The sequence below is a fragment of the Lissotriton helveticus genome, chromosome 3_1, assembly GCF_964261635.1.
Source record: "Lissotriton helveticus chromosome 3_1, aLisHel1.1, whole genome shotgun sequence".
Taxonomy (NCBI): Eukaryota; Metazoa; Chordata; class Amphibia; order Caudata; family Salamandridae; genus Lissotriton; species Lissotriton helveticus.
The window spans coordinates 1,324,201,437-1,324,221,536 of record NC_136061.1 but is presented as its reverse complement, the minus strand read 5'-3'; positions in this window follow the sequence as shown (position 1 = coordinate 1,324,221,536).

The following is a 20,100-nucleotide window of genomic DNA, read 5'->3' as shown; positions in this document are numbered from 1 at the left end:
GTGAGGATTTGCGAATTTGCATTTGTAGTTCACATACTGTAAATTGCTGATCACCACATAATGAGAGCAGACCTATAACGCAGCCACAGGTTTCCATTTTTTTAAAATTTTGTTGAGACATCTGCCATTGTTGAAGCCATGCCTGGCTCACTCCCTGCTGGAAGAGCACCCTCTGAGATCTCTGGAATTGAAGATGTAGATTGGGAACACGGAGGACTGGAGGGCTACAAAGTAGAGCAATTGGGAGGCTTCTGTGTGAAATTCAGAGTTGCACACAGTGGGTGCAAAAAGAAAGGCCAATACATCAGGGCACTGAGAGCCTGGAAGGAGTCTAGAGAACCACAGAATGCGGTGGATATCATACCACCAGATGGCATTGTGGAGCCCAGCAGAGGCCTGTCACCAGAGGAGCTGGCAGACAGGGCTGCAGACAGGGCACATGCAATGGAGATGCCAAAGTTAGCTGGACAAATGGAGATGGACAAGCAAAGAATGGCCATGGAGGCGCAGCAACGCCAAATGGATCATGATCTAAGATTGAAGGAGTTGGAGCTGAGAGGTTTGGGAACAACTCCTTCTGGTGGCAGCACAACGCCGGTGCAGGTAGAGTCCAGGGTGTACATACCCAAAGATGTAGTTAAGGAGTTCTTTAAGGGGGATGACATAGGACAGTGGTTTAGGGCATATGAGGTAGCCATGTCCTCCCACTGGGTCCCTGACAAGGATTGGGGAGCGGGGAGCAACTGAAATTGAAAGAACTGTAGAGAAGTGATTTTACAAGGAAATCCAGATTTGAACTTGAACCTAAAGAAAAGCTTGCCTATTTACAATCCTGTGGCCTAATTTAAAAACGTTATTATTGGTCTTGTGTTAAGTCTGATCTGATATATATATTTTTGCATAAAGGAACGTATTTTTATATATTCACAGCCTGGTGTCCATTTGTGGGGGGATTGGTACATTTTACTGTGTGTGTTATTACAAATGCTTAACTCCATAACGCCTGAAGAATAGCCTTGGCTGTTCACGCCACGCACCTAGAGGGTGAGCAAGGGTAATTCTAAGGGGTCATCCTTCACCCTGACTTAGAGGAGAGGGTCCCTGCTTGTCACAAGTGAATACTTGCGCCAACCAGAGACCCCCAATTCTAACATTGGACGCAGTGGTGAGGATTTGCGAATTTGCATTTGTAATTTACATACAGTAAATTGCTGATCACCACATAGTGAGAGCAGACCTATAACGCAGCCACAGGTTTCCATTTTTTTAATTTTGTTGAGACATCTGCCATTGTTGGAGCCATGCCTGGCTCACTCCCTGCTGGAAGAGCACTCTCTGAGATCTCTGGAATTGAAGATGTAGATTGGGAACACGGAGTACTGGAGGGCTACAAAGTAGAGCAATTGAGAGGCTTCTGTGTGAAATTCAGAGTTGCACACACTGGGTGCAAAAAGAAAGGCCAATACATCTGGGCGCTGAGAGCCTGGAAGGAGTCTAGAGAACCACAGAATGCAGTGGATATCATACCACCAGATGGCATTGTGGAGCCCAGCAGAGGCCTGTCACCAGAGGAGCTGGCAGGCAGGGCAGCAGACAGGGCACATGCAATGGAGATGGCAAAGTTAGCTGGACAAATGGAGATGGACAAGCAAAGAATGGCCATGGAGGCGCAGCAATGCCAAATGGATCATGATCTAAGATTGAAGGAGTTGGAGCTGAGAGGTTTGGGAACAACTCCTTCTGGTGGCAGCACAACGCCGGTGCAGGTAGAGTCCAGGGTGTACATACCCAAAGATGTAGTTAAGGAGTTCTTTAGGGGGGATGACATAGGACAGTGGTTTAGGGCATATGAGGTAGCCATGTCCTCCCACCGGGTCCCTGACAAGGATTGGGGAGCGGGGTTGTGGGGAAGGTTCCCCAGCGAAGGGCGGGACACCCTCCTAGATTTGCCCCTTGAAGAACAGAGTTCCTACCCCCGCATGAAAGAGGCCTTAATGACCAGGTATGGGCTTACCCCTGAAATGTACAGACAGAAGTTCAGGGAGAGTGTAAAGAGTCCGGGGAATACGTATGTGGAGTATGTGACTGGTTTTTGCAGAGCACTGGATGGATGGGTAAAGGGTAGTAAGGTAAATGATTTTCAGGGGCTTTTTGATTTAATTGCATGGGAGCACTTGTCTGATCACTGTTTTCCTGAGCTACGCCAGCACCTGATTGATAGCAAGCTGTCCAACCAAAGGAAGCTTGCTGAGGAGGCGGACCGCTGGCTCAGCACCAGGGTCCACAAGGGTCCAGTGGGAGACTCAGCCAAGGGTGGGCAGGGTCCCCAGCAGAAGAGTGGGGGGGACAGGGGTAAACAAAGCTGGTTCCAGCGAGGCCCCCAAAGTAATCCCCAAGGGAACCAGCAGCAAGGTTTTCAGCCACCCCCACCCCCAAAGCAGAATGGGGCCCCTACAGGTAGGCCTGTTCCAAAGGGGCCCTTCAATTGTTTCAGATGTGGTGACCTGGGGCACATTGCCAGTGACCCCAAGTGTCGCCTGTTTGGTAAACCAGCACCCACTGGTGCTCCACCCCCGGCAAGTAACTAGTGTTAATTTGGGGGAAGAAGTAGTAGTCCCCGGGGGTGGAGATCCTGTCCAGATGACCCTAGTCTCGCTAGGGGACAGTGAGATGGTCCCTGAGAACTACCTGCCCTCTAACACTAAACAATATGGGCAGGTGGTGACCTTCAATGGTAAGAAAGCTTAGGCTCTTAGAGATACAGGAGCCAGTGTGACTGCAGTGAGGCAGCACCTGGTGTCTCAAGAGCAGGTTGTACCCCATGCCTACTGTAGGGTTATCAATGCTGATAATTCAGAGAGTCAGTGTCCGATGGCTCAAGTTCCCTTCGAGTGGAGGGGGGGGCTCTGGTACTCTGCAGGTCTGTGTGAGGAAAGCCATGCCTGTGGACTGTTTGCTAGGGAATGACTTGGAGGACTCCCCTTGGGAAAAGGTGGAGAAGACGACTCACCTGAGGATGGTGGGTCTGCCTGACTGGGCATGTGTGACCACACGGTCAATGGCAGCCAGTAGGGGTGCTCAAGAGATCCTGGGGCCTGAAGGAGAGGCCCAGGAACCGGCCTTAGAGAGAAGGCGCGGCGGGCGCGGGAAACCGGCCCCTGAAGTTCCCATGGTCCAGGAGGAAGCAGACCTTGAGGGGGATGCCCTGGAGTCTACAGGGGAACAGATTGCTGAACTGGGGGACCTGCCTGAGCTTACCCATTGGCAGCAAGAAGGAGGCCCCTCCAGGGAAGAATTCTGCAGGGAGCAGAAAGAATGCCCTTCTCTCGTGGGTATGCGGCAGCAGGCTGCAGACCAGGCCAATGGTGTTCAGGCCAAGACACATTATGTGTACTGGGAGAATGACCTCCTGTATTCAGAGCCTAAGGCTGCTGAACCTGGGTCAGCCTGTGTGCTGGTGGTACCCCAGAAGTTCAGAGCCTTCCTACTGGGGTTGGCTCATGATGTGCCGTTAGCAGAACATTTGGGAATGGACAAGACCTATGACAGGCTTGTCACCCACTTTTATTGGCCCCAAATGCACAAGAGCTCAGATGCTCATTGTAGATCCTGTCAGACTTGCCAGGCAAGTGGTAAGAGCGGAGGGAGGCACAAGGCTCCTCTGCAACCCTTCCCAGTGGTCGGTACGCCATTCCAGCGAGTGGGTATTGACATTGTTGGGCCTCTGGACCCCAAGACAGCCATGGGCAACAGGTTCATCCTGGTCTTGGTGGACCATGCTACCCGGTACCCTGAAGCCATCCCTCTGAGGACAGTGACGGCCCCCGTGGTGGGACGGGCACTGATGGGAAATTTCTCACGAGTGGGATTCCCTCTAGAGGTGGTGAGTGACAGGGGGACCAATTTCATATCCAAGTATATGAAATCCCTTTGGCAAGAGTGTGGTGTAACCTACAAGTTCACCACCCCTTACCATCCCCAAGGAAATGAGTTGGTTGAGAGATTCAACCGAACCCTGAAAGGTATGATCATGGGCCTGGAAGGTCCAATGAGGCGTAAGTGGGATGTCATATTGCCATGCCTTCTCTTTGCATACCGTGAGGTGCCACAGAAGTCCCTAGGATTCAGCCCCTTTGAACTGCTGTATGGTCACCCAGTGAGAGGACCTCTGAGTTTGGTAAAGGAAGACTGGGAGCAATCTCCCAGGAAACCTCCCCAGAATGTATACAGCTACATGCTGGCCTTCAGAAACCAGACCAGGCGCTTCAGACAACTTGCTGAGGCAAATCTGGAAGCCAGCCAGGAAGAGATGAAGCGGTGGTACGACCAGAATGTCACTCTGATGGAGCTTCAACCTGGACAAAAGGTGTGGGTCTTGGCCCCAGTGGAGCCTTGTGCACTTCAGGATAAGTGGACAGGTCCATTTGAGGTTGTGGAGCGCAAGAGTCCGGTAACCTACTTGGTGGACATGCAGTCTCCCAGGAACCCTTTGAGGGTCCTACATGTTAACAGCCTTAAGCCCCACTTGGAGAGGTCCGAAGTGGGCATGTTACTGGCAACTGATGATGGGATGGAGGAGGAGTCTGAGCCTCTTCCTGACCTCTTGGTAGCCTCTGAGAAAGATGGGTCAGTGGATGGAGTTAACCTCTCACCCACCCTGATGCCTGAACAACTGGAAGACTGCCGCCAATTGCTGGGGCAGTTTCCAGATTTGTTCTCCCTGGTTCCTGGTGTCACAGATTGGTGCGTCCATGATGTGGACACAGGAGACAGCTTACCTGTGAGGCATAAGGCCTACAGAGTTACTGACAGGGTCAGGGCCTGCATCAAGGAGGAGGTCTCCAAGATGCTTGCTCTTAGGGTGGTTGAGTCCTCCAGCAGTCCTTGGTCCAGCCCCGAGGTCTTGGTCCCAAAGGCTGCTGCGCCGGGAGCCACACCTGAACTCCGGTTCTGTGTGGACTACAGAGGACTCAATTCAGTCACCAAGACTGACGCGCACCCTATCCCCAGAGCTGATGAGCTCATTGATCGGCTAGGGGCTGCCCGGTTCCTCAGCACGTTTGATTTAACGTCTGGGTACTGGCAGATCGCCTTGACCGATGGGGCAAAAGAGAGGTCAGCATTCTCTACACCAGATGGGCATTTCCAGTTCCGGGTTATGCCATTTGGAATGAAGAATGCCCCTGCCACCTTTCAGAGATTGGTCAACCAGGTGTTGGTTGGGCTGGATGAGTTCAGTGCCGCCTACCTGGATGACATCGCAGTGTTCAGTGGCACCTGGCCAGAACACCTGCGACACCTCTGGGAAGTGTTGATGGCGCTGCGCAAAGCAGGCCTCACAATCAAGGCAAGCAAGTGCCAGATTGGGCAGGGTTCAGTTGTGTACTTGGGACACCAAGTGGGGAGTGGCAAGGTAGCTCCCTTGCAACCCAAAATTGAGACCATCCTGGCTTGGGAACCCCCCAAGACCCAGACTGCAGTGAGAGCCTTCCTGGGGCTCACTGGGTACTACAGGAGGTTTGTCAAGGGCAATGGCACTATTGTGACCCCCTTGACAGAGCTGACTTCCAAGAAGCAGCCCAGGAATGTGATTTGGACTGACACCTGTCAGAAGGCGTTTGACACCCTGAAAACTGCCATGTGCACGGCGCCCGTGCTTTTGGCCCCTGATTTCTCCAAGGAATTTCTAGTGCAGACGCTTCAGAGCATGGTGTAGGGGCTGTTCTCTCACAGATGACTGAGGAGGGCTGGGACCAACCTGTAGCCTTCATCAGTAGGAGGTTACTTCCACGGGAACGTAGGTGGAGTGCAATAGAGCGAGAAGCATTTGCTGTGGTCTGGGCACTGAAAAAGCTAAGACCCTACTTTTTTGGGTCTCACTTCCGGGTTCAGACGGACCACAGGCCCCTCAGATGGTTGATGCAAATGAGGGGTGAGAACCCAAAGCTGTTGAGGTGGTCCATCTCCCTACAGGGTATGGACTTCACGGTGGAACATCGCCCTGGCACAGATCACGCTAATGCTGACGGTCTGTCCAGGTTTTTCCGCCTTAGTGATGAGGAACTCCCTGGGGAAGGGTAGTTCTCCCCACATTTCAGCTGGAGGGGACACGTGTTGGACCTGGCACCTTGGCGTGAGTTTCCCTTCCACTTTTTGCTGATGTGCCTCAGATGTTTTTGCTGGTGTCCGCTGCTCAGGGCACTGCGCCACGGCCAACCCGTGCCGCAGTGCAAGTGCTCCCTATGAAAAGTGTAACCGTGATTGATATTCCTGATTGGTTCATTGGATTTACTGTCAGTCCCCAGTAAAGTGCACCAGGAGTGCCAGGGCTTGTGAATGCCAATACTGCTAGTGGGCCTGCAGCACTGGTTGCGCCACCCACAGAAGCAGCCTTAAAATGTGTCTAGGGTCTGCCATTGCAGAACCTGCATGCAGTCTGGTACTGTCATGCTGGCAGGGCAAGTGCACACACTTGCCAGCCCCTAAACCTTCCCTTAACTTCATATTAGTCACCCCTACGGTAGGCCCAAGGGCAGGGTGCATTGTAAGTGTAAGGTAGGACATGCTCTGATGAGTGTGGCATGTCCTAATAGTGAATTACTGCCAAATTCGTTTTTCACTATTTTAAGGCTACCTGTTCCCTTTAGGCCAGATGGGCTGCTGGAAATATTACACTCTATAATCCCAGCAGGCTCAGGGAACATGGTAGAAAATAAAGTTTAGTATGCCTGAACTCAGAATAATAAAATACTTTTTTTAGTAAAGTTTATTTTAATATCCTGTGTTTGCAAATGCTACTTTTAGAAAGTTAGCATTTGTTTGCCTAACCATTTCAGCCCGCCTCTGCTAGTATGTGTATCTGACTGTCTGGGATGTGTGAGTGACAGGGCTGGGGGATGACAGGTGGTGAATGCAAGGATTACACCTTAGTGGGAGGTAGGAGTGCCCCTGGACTCTTAATCAGGCTGTGCTCTGCCACCACAATGCTGGCTCCGCTCCCTGGGGAGCGACTGATGACTCAGCCTGCACCTGGCCCAGGAAGGGTGAAGCACTGTCATCAAGGTACTCCTGGCTGCCCCTGTCCACACAATGCTGGCTCCACCTCCTGTGGAGCGTCTGATGTGCCTGCCCCTCACACTGAAAGCAGAAGTACACCCAACAAGTACTCAGAGACTGAAAGCAGTTATGCAAAGGCCCCCCTGGCCTGAGAAGACAAAAGAAATGCTGTATAAAAGTAGGAGCCCTGGGTGTGGCCAAGATGGCGACCGAGTGAGACGTGCCTTGCTGTCTCTCCAGGGCCGGGCCTTTCATAGCGTTGTCTAGCACCGGTTCCCGTACTCTGGAAAGGCTACTGACCGGCCCCGGACTCCCTGGGGGTGGTGCCCGGTGTTTGGAGCGGAACCAGACTGCTGGCGACGATCGCAACCGGCGCGGAGATAGCGGAGCGCCACGACCGGCAGACGCTGCTGGACGTCCTTGGGGCACCCTTGCTGCGTGGTGGGAGCTGTGATCCCCGGCGGGCCCTGCGGGGAGCCGTCCAGGCTGCCGGACATTGGGATGCCTCGCCGCCTGCACCCGGCCCTGTGAGCTCCTCTGCCGGTTGCGCAGAGTCGGGACCCCGAGGCCGGAGTGGCGGAGCCTCCCGGCCCGGCCGGTGAGCTAAGCGAGGCTGGGGATTGAGGCCTAGCCGCGACCAGAAGTCCTGTCCACGGCGGATCGCGCTAGCGGCGCGGCTTGGGGCGACGCGGAGGACCCTACCAGAGCCGGCTTGGAGGCTACAGTGGTGTGGGGACACCGGCCTTTGGCGGGGGAAGCATATCCCCGGACTTTTGGCTCTACCTGGGCGGATCCACCTGGGCTCCGGAGCCAAGTGCGGCCGCAGCAGTTCCTGGTCCTGGACCCTCTGCCGGCGTGACGAACGCGCTCCCCAGGCTGAGTCCCCGCCGGAGGTGAGGAGCTGTGCGCCCAGAGACGCCAGCGCACGCGGAGGCCTCCCTGCCCACGTGGGGGCTGCCGGGCCGGCCGAGGGACCGGAGAAGAGGCGTGAGGCTGTTCGGAGAGGGGCGTCGGGGCCCACCGGCGGATTGTCTATCTGTGAGGTCGGGACCCCACCGAATCCTGGAGGCAAGTCTTGGCCGAAGGGCAGCGATTCGGGGCCTTGCCCAGACCTAGTTGCAGGCCCTGTGAGGACAGAAGGGGGGCGCCTCGATTAACTCCCAGGCCCAGTGGGGCCTTGCCGGCGCTGCAGGCCTCAGGTGGGACAGCAACCAGTGGGCCACCACGCGCTCACCTACTTTGGCGTGCCCCATCTCTGTGTTGGAGCCACGAGGCTTCTCGGCCTGTGACATCTGGATCGTCTTGGCCTCTGAGGGGCCGGGGGGCAACTGGTGGCCGTTGGGCGGCATTCCCGCAGGGCTCTAGTGGCGGGTTCTGGCGGGCTCCGCTCTACTGCGCTGTGCTCTCTCGTCCTTCCACCGGCGGAGTGCTGCGTCAACGATGGCCTCCTCGCAAGGCAAGGGGAAACCCGGCAAGGAGGGGACATCCAAGAGATACTAGAAAAAACATGAAAAAGTGCCTGGTCCACAAAGCTACTTGTGTGTCGTGTCAAAACTAGACCCGAGAGTCCATCAAAACACATGTATGAAATGACACTGGGCTGAAAAATTCCATCAGCCCACCCAATGGCGGAATATCATCATGTGGAATGCAAGTCATGAATCCAGATCTCGCCCTACGCACCTGTTCATGATGCGTAGATGGATTTTGAAACTGTTTTGTTAGGCCACAGTGTTTTTCAAATGGTACTGATGGAGTGCAGTGCTAGTGAAAAAACTAAAGTGAAAATGAAGTGAGGATAAAATTGGCTCAAAGGACAAAAAATGAGTTTAATAAGTATTGTCCTAAGGTCAAAAGTAAAACAACGCCAAATAGTTTAAAATAATAACTATCTTATGGTGCAGTGCAGTGGGGTCGACATGTTTCAGCTTAAAACGGACCAAGTGTCCAAGCTTTCTTCAGGACCAGATAGAAATAGCAACTGCAGATATGAGAACATTAATGCTACTATAGTTGTACAAATATATTAATTTACTCCTACCAGGAACTTGGAGCCCCAATGTAAGCTGGCGGATATCTTATCATTTGTTCTTTCCTAAAAAGAAAAGATAGTGCACAACAACAAGCAATAAAAATAGTGCATGATGGTATCTCAAAACCAAAAGAAATGACACAACAACACAAGCAAGGCGAAAAAAGATTCGCCCACAGGAGACAGAAATTCTCCTGGTCATATCAACTTACATTTAATAATGAATCATTAGTTGTAAAGTATAACTTACCCAGCGTTTTGTGGGAAGTTACCTCACCTCGCCCGGCACCCGCTCGGGGAGAAGGAGGCCCCGCTCTGTTAGGGTGGAAAGGAGGAATAGAACAAAAAACCTCAGAGACTTTTCAGAGGAATATAGATGTCTTAATCACCACCTTCCTATTACTCTCCTAACTAAGCACCAGTTGTTCTGAAAGAGACTTAAAAATAGGCAAACACATGGCATTGACCAAGCATGGAAAGACAGACTGAATGACAAGAAACTGATAGACTACAATGAGCAGTTCAGGAAGGAGATTGAGGGCCATCTCAGAAAAGAGCACCTAATCATAATTATGCTAGGCTCTAATGAAAGGTAGACTGGTTAGAAGGACTGGCATGTGAAAAGATAAAGAAAAGCAAGGGCTTCGCTATTCCTACAATTCAAAGCTTAGATCACAGCCTAAAACCACCAGGGAGCCTACCTGTCCGTCGGTGCCTCTGGGTCAGCGTCCGAGTGGGAGTGGAGGTAGATGCTCCCTGCTCGCGCGTCTATTTAAGCGCTCTCATAATTGCTTGATTGAATTCAGCTGTGCTTCCGAGGCAGGTCTCGATTAGACTACTACTTAGAAACCATTGCGCAGGATCGAGATGGAGACGTTAGTTATAGAGATGCGCATGCGCGAGTAATGTTAATAGCAACGCATGCGCGATCCAGAGACACTGGTCAGTGGCGCATGCGCGTTAAAGTGAATAGATTATAGTGGCGCCGATACCAGGAAATAGGCATCCGAGCAGGCACCCAGCATGTATGTTGGCGGATCCAAAAATGAAAACACCACTTTATTACCCATGGCCTGATATCATTAATATTACACTACAAGGTATGCAAAAACGATTAATAATAATTTGAGAAAAAGAGGGGACCCAACACAGCCAAGTCAGAATAAGGAGACACAGACCCATCATGAATGGAATGGCAACAGCATATAAGCTTATATATATGGGTGTTGTCAGTGTATGGGTGTAAATATTACAAATATATGTAATCTAGTTTGTAGAGCGAGTAGTAGTGCCCTCATTTTAGAGATCGCGCCATAGTCTAGTATGGCTCTGTGATACAGATAATCTCGTGAGGCCATAATGTACATGACACAGTGTATACGTTTATTAGACTCTACAATAGATCAATCATAAAGATGTCCATGGTATATCGTCGTTCAGGCCCTGGATGTCGCTTTTAAGATGGAAAATCCATTTCTGTTCCTTGATGAACAAGAATCTTGAGACATCACTTACATGAGGGGGAATATACGGATGTTCTAGAATCACCCACCTCATGTCATCTGCTGAATGTTTTAGAGTAAGGAAGTGATTGGTCAGCCTAGTTGATTGTTTGTGGCACTTAATGGTGCTCTTGTGTTCACCGATTCTCAGTTTAATTTTACGGGTGGTATATCCAATGTACCTGAGGGAGCAAGGACAAGTAATCATGTAGATTACCTTGTCTGTATTACAGTTGGTATGTTTTTTTAGGGACCAAGTCCTACCTGTTCCCAAATCAACTGCGTTTGTTTTGCTCGTCTGAGGGCAGACACTACATGACCCGCACGGGAAATGGCCCGAGACCGGTGGTAGATCCCATAAGGTAAGAGGTCTCTCGGTATTCTGTATCCTAGGTCTCGTGTGGACCAGGGTGTCACGCAGGCTAGGTGCTCTCTTAAATGAAAACAGGGGTAAAGGAATCTTAACGTTAGTGATGTTAAGAATGCCCCAGTGTTTTCGTACAGTCTTTTGGATTCTGTTAGACAAGGTGTTGAATGTACTCACAAAAGTTAACCTCTCTAGTGATGGTTTAGGGGGACGTCTTTCCACCAATGCCTCGCGGTTATTGTTCGATGCACGTTTCCATGCTTTCTTCACGAGATGTTTGGGATATTGGCGTTCCTGTAATTGAGTAGAGAGAATGGTAGCGTGTTTGTGGAACAGTTCCTTAGATGAGCAATTCCTCCTCAAACGGAGGAATTGACCAACAGGGAGATTCTCCCTCAGGGAGCGGGGATGATGGCTATCAAATAGCAAAAGGGACTGCCTCGCCATAGGTTTAGTAAACTACCAACACAGCCAAGGATGATTGGCTCACTTTGCTTAATTTGAAAAAATCACATACACGTACTTCAGCCCATGGAGCGATTATGGCACAATATCTACGGGGCAAATGTGCGCCCACCGGCCTAATTGTCACTAATGCACCCAGACTCTTTTTGACAGATAAAGATTTTTTGCGTGATTGGTCCCTGATAGCGTGGCGCTGCACGCGGGACTGGTTAATACTCATCATTAGTTCTGCGAAGAGGATAGCAGACGCCATCCTCATAGAGATCCAGGTTTTAGAAGGCCAGATTAAGGCTACCTGTAACACATTGTTTAAAAAATGCCTAGATGAGACCAACAAAACTAACAAAGACTACAAAGACAATATACTAGCAAGCAAGATTGACAAATTCAAAAAGGATCTTGCACGTTTTTCATTGGTGAAAATCTATCCTTACACCAGTGATAGCTATGAAGCGCCTGGATTTAATAGCAAAGGCAGACGCTATGGGTCGAATTACTCAACCTCAGGTTCTGATTCCAACTCTAGTGATTCAGACACATCTAACCCTGCTGGTGGATACTCCCGTGGAAGTGGTCAACAACAACGACCGTTCAAAAGAGGTGGACGACAAAGAGGGGGCATGTATAACAACTACCCTGGTAATTATCAGAACCCTGGACCTTGGTGGCCTCCAGGCCCGTGGGGTTTTCAACCACCACCGCCGTTTGCGCAACATATGAATCCATATACGCAACATCCTCAGTTTTTTCCAGACCAGTCTTTTTTAGGACGTGGTCGGGGACAAAATCGGGGAAGAAGAAGAGGGCAACAGACTGTCCAATGGGACACGGACCCGTCGTTCCCCAACACACGGAGCAGGAGAGCGGCGCAACAGAGCAACAGCACAGAGGCGACCGGCACCTAACAGTAAACCTGAGCTCCCGCATTCTGACACCCATCGAACCGACAGTCTTGGACAAAGGATTAGGCTTCGTACCTACCAGTAATGGAGACCCATTTCAGATCAGAACCGAACTTGAGAAATTCTTTCGCAAGGTGCGTCTACATTTCTTTTTCATGGACAGAACTGACTCTACTGAAACTGGGGAGATTCAGCCAACCAATACAGGACTACGTCCTAAATCTACATTCACCCCCCTGAGTCACCAGGTCCCATCACAGGTGACTACTTTTGAACAAGCAGTCAGGCATGACATTTCAGGCCTACAAGATGTCGACACCCGAAAATTTCAGAACCTTTCCAATTTAGAAAGGCAGGCTGTGACTAGCCTGACAAAGGATCCGTCGATTATAATTAAACCAGCGGATAAAGGGGGTGCTACGGTAGTTCTGGACATGGTACAATACCGTCAAGAATGTCTAAGACAACTGGACAATCGTCAATTCTATCGGCGCCTATCGGAGGATCCTACTGCGCAACTACTCGTTGAGATCAGAGCGTTGGTAGATGAGGGACACACTGCAGGGTGGATTACATCCCAGGAGGCGAGGTTTTTGGTGACAGAGCACCCTGTGACACCGGGTTTCTACTGCCTACCGAAAATCCACAAAGCCACTAGACCACCACCAGGACGTCCCATCATTTCAGGGATTGGCTCCCTCCTTGAACCCCTCTCAACGTTCGTGGATTTTTTCCTTAGACCCCTCGTCAAGAAAATGCCCACATACCTAGAGGACACAGCTGATGTCCTTAGATTGTTACCAAGTGTAGAGTTCAATGTAGAGACTGACTTATTAGCCAGCTTCGACGTGGAGTCTCTCTACACCTGTATACCCCAACAGGAAACTCTAGACACCATCAGACATCTTTTATCTGGAGAGGATCTTGACAGTATCACTCCTGTGAACTTTATTTTGGCATGTGCTGAAATAGCCATGAGAAAGAACTTCTTCAAATTTGAAGATCAGTTTTTTCTCCAGATCTCTGGGACGTCTATGGGGAGTATTTTTGCCCCGAGCCTCGCCATCCTCTATGTCCATCAATTTGAACAGGACTATGTTCTCAACCATAGCAATCCATTTTTCCACCAATTGGTGCTATGGAAGAGATACATAGACGACATCCTGGTGGTATGGCGAGGCTCCCAAACTGAGATACAGTCCTTTCATCAATGGCTCAATGAGCGAAATCAATATCTCAACTTCACTATTGAGTTTAGTCGAGAGAGGCTTTCCTTTTTGGATTTGTCAATCTTTCCGGAAGCAGGGGGACTGCAAAGTGGCTGTTTACTAAACCTATGGCGAGGAACTCCCTTTTGCTATTTGATAGCCATCATCCCCGCTCCCTGAGGGAGAATCTCCCTGTTGGTCAATTCCTCCGTTTGAGGAGGAATTGCTCATCTAAGGAACTGTTCCACAAACACGCTACCATTCTCTCTACTCAATTACAGGAACGCCAATATCCCAAACATCTCGTGAAGAAAGCATGGAAACGTGCATCGAACAATAACCGCGAGGCATTGGTGGAAAGACGTCCCCCTAAACCATCACTAGAGAGGTTAACTTTTGTGAGTACATTCAACACCTTGTCTAACAGAATCCAAAAGACTGTACGAAAACACTGGGGCATTCTTAACATCACTAACGTTAAGATTCCTTTACCCCTGTTTTCATTTAAGAGAGCACCTAGCCTGCGTGACACCCTGGTCCACACGAGACCTAGGATACAGAATACCGAGAGACCTCTTACCTTATGGGATCTACCACCGGTCTCGGGCCATTTCCCGTGCGGGTCATGTAGTGTCTGCCCTCAGACGAGCAAAACAAACGCAGTTGATTTGGGAACAGGTAGGACTTGGTCCCTAAAAAAACATACCAATTGTAATACAGACAAGGTAATCTACTTGATTACTTGTCCTTGCTCCCTCAGGTACATTGGATATACCACCCGTAAAATTAATCGGTGAACACAAGAGCACCATTAGGTGCCACAAACAATCAACTAGGCTGACCAATCACTTCCTTACTCTAAAACATTCAGCAGATGACATGAGGTGGGTGATTCTAGAACATCCGTATATTCCCCCTCATGTAAGTGATGTCTCAAGATTCTTGTTCATCAAGGAACAGAAATGGATTTTCCATCTTAAAAGCGACATCCAGGGCCTGAACGACGATATACCATGGACATCTTTATGATTGATCTATGGTAGAGTCTAATAAACGTATACACTGTATCATGTACATTATGGCCTCACGAGATTATCTGTATCACAGAGCCATACTAGACTATGGCGCGATCTCTAAAATGAGGGCACTACTACTCGCTCTACAAACTAGATTACATATATTTGTAATATTTACACCCATACACTGACAACACCCATATATATAAGCTTATATGCTGTTGTCATTCCATTCATGATGGGTCTGTGTCTCCTTATTCTGACTTGGCTGTGTTGGGTCCACTCTTTTTCTCAAATTATTATTAATCGTTTTTGCATACCTTGTAGTGTAATATTAATGATATCAGGCCATGGGTAATAAAGTGGTGTTTTCATTTTTGGATCCGCCAACATACATGCTGGGTGCCTGCTCGGATGCCTATTTCCTGGTATCGGCGCCACTATAATCTATTTGCTTTAACGCGCATGCGCCACTGACCAGTGTCTCTGGATCGCGCATGCGTTGCTATTAACATTACTCGCGCATGCGCATCTCTATAACTAACGTCTCCATCTCGATCCTGCGCAATGGTTTCTAAGTAGTAGTCTAATCGAGACCTGCCTCGGAAGCACAGCTGAATTCAATCAAGCAATTATGAGAGCGCTTAAATAGACGCGCGAGCAGGGAGCATCTACCTCCACTCCCACTCGGACGCTGACCCAGAGGCACCGACGGACAGGTAGGCTCCCTGGTGGTTTTAGGCTGTGATCTAAGCTTTGAATTGTAGGAATAGCGAAGCCCTTGCTTTTCTTTATCTTTTCACATGCCAGTCCTTCTAACCAGTCTACCTTTCATTAGAGCCTAGCATAATTATGATTAGGTGCTCTTTTCTGAGATGGCCCTCAATCTCCTTCCTGAACTGCTCATTGTAGTCTATCAGTTTCTTGTCATTCAGTCTGTCTTTCCATGCTTGGTCAATGCCATGTGTTTGCCTATTTTTAAGTCTCTTTCAGAACAACTGGTGCTTAGTAAGGAGAGTAATGGGAAGGGGTGGTTAAGACATCTATATTCCTCTGAAAAGTCTCTGAGGTTTTTTGTTCTATTCCTCCTTTCCACCCTAACAGAGCGGGGCCTCCTTCTCCCCGAGCGGGTGCCGGGCGAGGTGAGGTAACTTCCCACAAAACGCTGGGTAAGTTACACTTTACAACTAATGATTCATTATTAAATGTAAGTTGATATGACCAGGAGAATTTCTGTCTCCTGTGTGGCGAATCTTTTTTCGCCTTGCTTGTGTTGTTGTGTCATTTCTTTTGGTTTTGAGATACCATCATGCACTATTTTTATTGCTTGTTGTTGTGCACTATCTTTTCTTTTTAGGAAAGAACAAATGATAAGATATCCGCCAGCTTACATTGGGGCTCCAAGTTCCTGGTAGGAGTAAATTAATATATTTGTACAACTATAGTAGCATTAATGTTCTCATATCTGCAGTTGCTATTTTTATCTGGTCCTGAAGAAAGCTTGGACACTTGGTCCATTTTAAGCTGAAGCATGTCGACCCCACTGCACTGCGCCATAAGATAGTTATTATTTTAAACTATTTGGCGTTGTTTTACTTTTGACCTTAGGACAATACTTATTAAACTCATTTTTTTGTCCTTTGAGCCAATTTTATCCTCACTTCATTTTCACTTTAGTTTTTTCACTAGCACTGCACTCCATCAGTACCATTTGAAAAACACTGTGGCCTAACAAAACAGTTTCAAAATCCATCTCCGCATCATGAACAGGTGCGTAGGGCAAGATCTGGATTTATGACTTGCATTCCACATGATGATATTCCGCCATTGGGTGGGCTGATGGAATTTTTCAGCCCAGTGTCATTTCATACATGTGTTTTGATGGACTCTCGGGTCTAGTTTTGACACGACACACAAGTAGCTTTGTGGACCAGGCACTTTTTCGTGTTTTTTCTAGTATTTGCAGGGGCTAGAGGTGTCGTGGTCGTTAAATATTCCCCTTGTGACCCTCCTTACTTTATTTTCTGGACATCCAAGAGATCCCAGCCGCCAGCCTCCCCTGGCCCTAGTGCTTCGCCTGGGAGAATGGATGATGAGGCCCCGGCCACCAAGGCCTTCATGACGGACCTCTTCGCCTCGATCAAGGAAGATATCTCCGAGCTCCGAACCCAGCTTGCATCGGACCTTCGCGAGGTGCGGAGGGACGTCGACGGCCTCGGAGAGAGAGTGGCCACTCTGGAAGACCACGACCTCAGCATGGCCAATGACGTCCATCTACTGCAACAGGATGTGCTCCGTCTCATGGAACAGAACATAGACCTGCAGGCTCACGCGGAGGACCTGGAGAACCGTTCCCGTCGGAACAACATCCGCATACGGGCGGTACCTTGGGATGGAGAAGCGGGGGACCTCCGAGTATATGTGCAGGCGCTCTTTCTTCAAATCCTAGACGAGGAGGACTTGCAAGAAATCAGAATGGATAGAGTCCACAGAGTGGGGTTGCCCAGGCGAAATGGAGGTCCTCCTCCTGACATACTTGTATGTGTGCACGATTTTCAACTCAAGGAGCGAATCCTTAGGAAGGCGCGGGACACCCCCTCCTTGCAGTTCCGGGACCACCGTCCTCAGCTCTATCAAGACTTGGCAGCCACGACGCTCCAGAAACGGCGTGAGTTCCGCCCGGTCACGGCCTATCTGCGAGAGCATAATATCTCCTACTCCTGGGGCCACCCCTCCCGCATAATCTTTCGATGGCAGAATAGACTGGCGCAGATCCGGTCCCTGCGGGAGGCGAAGGAACTCCTGGGGATTGAGGACGAGGTCCCTGCGTCTGGCCGTCGCAGTCCTTCACCACGGAGGAGACGTCGCTCCTCATCTTGGCACAGAGTGGGCTCGGAGGCAAATCGCAGGAGGCCTGATCGCACGACTAGCCTACAGGAGCGAGGGAGTGCGGTGGCCTCTGTGGCCTCTGCGACGCTGATGTCCTCTCAGCAGAGCTCCGGGGCGGCCTGATCACGGACAGCTGGCCCAGGTGCCGGAGGGACACGCACACTCAGGTACCGGGGATATGTATGTACTTTCTGAGAAGACACCCCGGTCTTCGGCCTTGGGGGATCTGCTGTTGGGTCCCCGTCCCCGCCCCCTGGGAAGTTTTCCTCACAGTTTACTTCATTCAGGACTCTGTTTGCTTTTGTCCTGGGTCATTGGGGTGTTGGGGTGGAGGGGGGACATGAACGGGTAGGGGGATAGGGGGGGCGGTTCGGTTGGGGAGGGTGTTTGGGTGGGCTTGGTAGTGGTGGCGACGGCTGGATGTTTGCTCTAGGTACTGATCGTTTGAAGGTCTCGAACAACTGGTCTTTGATGGCGTTTATCACTCCATATTGTGCTCCGTGGAGTGGTTATCTATTGGACTCCTTCCTCTGTGATTGGCGGAGTTGGCTGCGGGGGTCTGGGAGCGGGGACGGAGGGTGGTTGGGGAGGGGTCTGACCCGGGGCGAGCAGGGAGGGCTACCTAGGGGTGAGAGCTGGATGTGCGGGAGCTGGGGAGTTTGGAGATTTGTGGTTCTGGCTATTGTGAAGCAGGGGGGCCTGACGTTTCCTAATGCCTCTTAGCATTGGCACATGGAACGTGAAAGGCCTCAACTCCCCGCAGAAACGCCAAAAGCTCTGGAAATATTTGTTGGACCATCATCTAGATGTGGTGGGCCTCCAGGAGACCCATCTGGCACGTAGGGACGAACTCCGGCTCCGACACAGACAATACCCCCTCATCTATAGGTCCTCTGCTTCTACTAAACACAGGGGGGTTGCTCTTCTATCCCGGGCATCCATCCATTTCCAGCCTATGGGAGTGTGCTGTGACAAAGAAGGCAGGTGGTTGATGGTCAAAGGGGTGATTTATGGCCGCTTATGTACATTTGTGGTGGTGTATGCGCCCAACGCCCAGCAGAATAGCTTTCTTCAGGGATTGCTGGATAAGATGGGAGGCTTTGTGGAGGGCCATTTGTTTGCCATGGGGGATTTCAATATGGTGTGGGACCAAACTCTAGACAGCTCCCGAGCCCAGAGGTCGGACTCTGGTGTTTTCTCCACCATGACGAAAGACAAGATGGGGGAGTTGGGGCTAATAGATGGCTGGCGCGCAGTTCACACACAGACCCGGGACTATACATTTTTCTCCCACGTGCATCACACCTACTCCCGCATAGATTATGTGTTTTTAAGCCAGGCGCTCAAAGGGGATGTCCGCGATTCCAGGATCTTTCCGCTCTCTGTCTCGGATCATAGCCTGTTGGTACTTCTGCTGCAGTGGTCAGTGAGGGGGGATGGCTATCGGAAGTGGTACTTCCCGGCGGCGCTAGTGCGAGATGATACCTCCTGTATGGAGCTAAGGAAAGCCATCAGGGAGTTCTTGACGCTTAACCCTACCTCGGACACTTCTGTGTTCAACACCTGGGACGCCTATAAGGCCTCCCTGAGGGGCACCTGCATAGGTCTGAATGCGGCCATTAATCGATTGCGGAGGGAGGAACAGGAGAAGCTGGAGGCTGAACTCGAAGGACTGGACCGGGCTCACAAATTGAATCCTTCTCGCGCGATGCTTCGCCCGCTGACGGCTGTCAGGGGGAAGCTGAAAGCACACTACAACAATCGCTCTGAGTTTACCCTCCTGAGACTGCGTAGAGTGTCGTACGCACAGGGGAACAAAGTGGGCCGACATCTGGCACGTCAACTTAGAGAGAAAAGAGAGAAGGAATATATAGGGGGGATTCAGGACTCGGGGGGTTCAGTGCATCACCGGGATGGGGATAAGGCGGACATCTTTGGCCGGTTCTATGCGGCGCTTTATAAGGGTGACTCCCTAGATCAGGGTGCGCAAGACGCATTTCTATCGGGCCTTCCCTTCCCGCAGGTCTCTAATGATCGGAACGAACAGCTGATGGCTCCCTTCACCAGGGAGGAGATGCTCGAGGTGATCAAGGCCTTGAAGCCTAATAAGGCTCCTGGCCCGGATGGGTATACCGCTTATTTCTACCAATCATTTGCATCTGAACTGGTGGACTGCTTGGTCTCCCTCTTCAACGAAATGGCGGCCACTGGGGAGACCTCTGGCACTATGGCCGAGGCCATGATCACCGTGATCCCCAAACAGGGGAAGGATCCCTCCAGGTGTGCCTCATACCGCCCTATAGCTCTCCTGAATGTGGACGCTAAATTGTATTCCTCTATCATCGCCCGCAGGTTGCAAGATCTGATGCCGGCCATTATACATCCGGACCAGTCCGGTTTCATTAAGGGTCGGCAAACTCATGACAACTTACGAAGGGTGTTGCATTTGATAGAGAAGGCTTCCAGATTCCACATTCCGGCGGTGCTAGTGGGACTAGATGCTGAGAAGGCATTCAACCGGGTCGACTGGGGATTCCTGTTTCGCACTCTATCCGCCTTTGGGTTTTCGCGCCAGTACCTCACGATGATTCGGGCGAATTATAATTGCCCTACCTCGAGGGTGCTGAGTAACGGCCATCGGTCTGCTAGCTTTCCTCACTCCA